Source organism: Astatotilapia calliptera, unplaced genomic scaffold (genome assembly GCF_900246225.1).
Source record: "Astatotilapia calliptera unplaced genomic scaffold, fAstCal1.2 U_scaffold_53, whole genome shotgun sequence".
Taxonomy (NCBI): Eukaryota; Metazoa; Chordata; class Actinopteri; order Cichliformes; family Cichlidae; genus Astatotilapia; species Astatotilapia calliptera.
Window position 1 is genome coordinate 1,356 of NW_020535793.1, and position 2,577 is coordinate 3,932.

Genomic DNA, 2,577 nt, shown 5'->3' on the forward strand with positions numbered 1-2,577 from the left:
GTTTAGATGCAAGAAGAATCATATAGAAGTGAAAAAGTATAAATATAAATCCAGAGCAAAGATATCCTCTAAATCAGCGTAGCACATGTGCAGCTGCTGGGATTCACTTAAGCATTCGGCTCGTCGCTGTTGCAGATTTTTCTCTCGCTGTTCTGGCTCACAGCGCTGCAAGCACAAAAATAAATATCCCCAAAGGTGTGAAAGGGAGCTAATTAGTAAGAGTATTGCTACTCTCCCCAGGAGTAGTCCAGCAGTAGAAATCAGTCCAATAACAAGGTGTGTAACATCTAGCAGGGTGACAGAAAAACCCAGGGTAACTTCTAAGGACCTCAACGTCTCTCTCACATTGCGTTTTTTAAACATGTTTCCATTTGTCACTTCAGTCTTTACTCTGAAATACAGGAAGAGAAATCATGGCTGAAACAATTTCTCATGAAACCAGGGGTGTGGTCCAACAGTCAGTTTTGGTGAGGAAGGTTCCTAACTGAGAGAAGTGACCCAGAAGTATCTGTGTAGCAGCCACAATGAATCAAGATCATGAGCTTTATTAACTGATCAAAGTCTCTTCTTTCATCTTCTGTATTATTCAGTTTGCATTGGTAATGCCCATTATTGTAATGCTTTTTTAAGATGAGCAAAACTTTATTTTACTTTGGGTTAGCTGGGATAAGTGATGGATGGAGGGAATTTTACTTCAGTCACAGAAATCCTAAATAGGAAGGAGGAGCAGAGTTACAGTGGATCACTATCCAGCAGGGAAACAAGATTTATTTCAATTTCTTGGCAAAGAGTGAGATTTACGCAGTGGGCAAATTAGGGAGATGACACCATCAGATCCCGAGCCCTCCATGTGTTAATCAAGACACTGCTGCTGTGCTACATCCACAAATAATGAATAAATTAGGAGCTAAAGCTAAAAGGACAGTTTATTTGTACCATCTTCATGTCAACACATTCAAGTGTAGCTCCCGTTAGCCACCACGCGGACAAGTTCTTGTTTACAGATGATTTATTCAATGTTCGGCGACAAGATCACTCAGCGTCGTCATCATCATCATCATCGTGAGAACTACCCAAAGAAAACAATTGCAATAAGCAACATGTTTACAATAACTCTTATCACAGTAAATCCAAACAATAAAGGTATAGACACATAAATGCCCTTTTATGGCACTTTCATTGAAACTGAAATTAACAGAGGCACCCTGAACACACCTCATTGCCTGCTGTAGCCAAACGGGAGAAAGTCCGTTCTTCGCGCGAGCCGCTACTCCTCTCAACGGTGAGTCCACAATTGGGTTTAATTTAACTTAACTTATGTGTTCTTTAAAACTTAAGTCCAGTTTAAAGCAGTAGGACGATGCAGCTGAACTCACAGAGCACCATGCTTCTCTGCTCTAGTGTCACCACAAACTCAGTCCGTGCTGCACGTTACTTCCGCTACCACCAATTACAAAACAAAGTTCCACAATTAAAGGAAACTTACAAATATAAACACAAGAAAAACATTGGAACACTTCACTGTTAGTTACATCAAGAACATCACAGATGAAAGAAACATTAAAAACTTCCACACTACACAAAGCAAGAAAAATAGTTTCTTCCTTTCTGTAGAAAAAACAGAAACATCAAACACCTCCAAGACTCTCTTTGAAAGAACTAAAAACCTTTATTCTCATGGTCCAATCATGAGTGAACTCCCCGATGAAGCCTTGTGTGCTAAAACATGTCAGAGTTTAAAGGTTAAACATGAGGTTCCAAAACGTTTTGCTGGAGAACAATGAACTATTTGACTGAGTTTCAATTATTTACAGACGAGCAAAACCAGGACAGAGAAAAAAGGACAAAACTGACTCAGTAAAACGACAGAAAATAAGATCCCATGTAAATCTGTATTATGTAGAAGTTCAGCCCAGCAACCAGTTCAGTTCAACACAAGTTTAAATGATTCTATCTGAACTCTGTGGAGCCTGATCTCAAGCTTTTTGAGTCTGACACTGAAACCAGAGGATCTTTCTGTCTCTTCAGATTCACTGTGATCCAGTGATGGGAGTGATTTCAGCCCTGAGTGATCACGCTGATGTTTGCACAGAGCAGACAATGAGGTGAATGTTTGGGCACATTGGTAACAGTGAAACAGTTTATTAGTAACGTGGGATCGTTTGTGTTCGGAGTATGAACTGAGATTCCTGAAGCTCTTGTCACACTGGTCACAGCTGTAGTTTCCTTCCATGTGTGTATGTTCATGCCTGTTACGATGACCTGAATCTGAGAAGCTTCTGTCACAGTGTCTGCACTTGTATGGTTTCTCTCCTGTGTGGACTCGTTTGTGTCTTTTAAGCTTATTTGTAGTGGTGAAGGATGACCCACACTGATCACAGAGGTGCTTTTTAACCCCACTGTGAATCAGTTCATGTCGTTTTAAGTCACCTGGTGTGGTGAAGCTTCTCCCACATTCTTTGCAGTATTGCAGTTTGTCTCCAGTGTGTCTACGTTGATGTCTTTTTAGGGTCTTTTGCCGACTGAAAGTTTTTCCACAGAGGTCACAACGAAAGTCTTTCCCACCACCACGGTGAT

At 40.7% G+C, this 2,577-nt stretch overlaps 1 long non-coding RNA gene across 1 annotated transcript; it reads right to left on the reverse strand.

Annotated features, from left to right (window-relative positions):
* Positions 1 to 994: 994 nt before the first annotated feature.
* LOC113018278 (uncharacterized) lies at positions 995 to 1,598 on the reverse strand. Its single transcript, XR_003271742.1, has 2 exons — positions 1,216 to 1,598; positions 995 to 1,069 (listed from the first exon to the last, which is right to left on the reverse strand). It is a non-coding gene; the product is annotated as an uncharacterized LOC113018278 (long non-coding RNA).
* Positions 1,599 to 2,577: the final 979 nt, after the last annotated feature.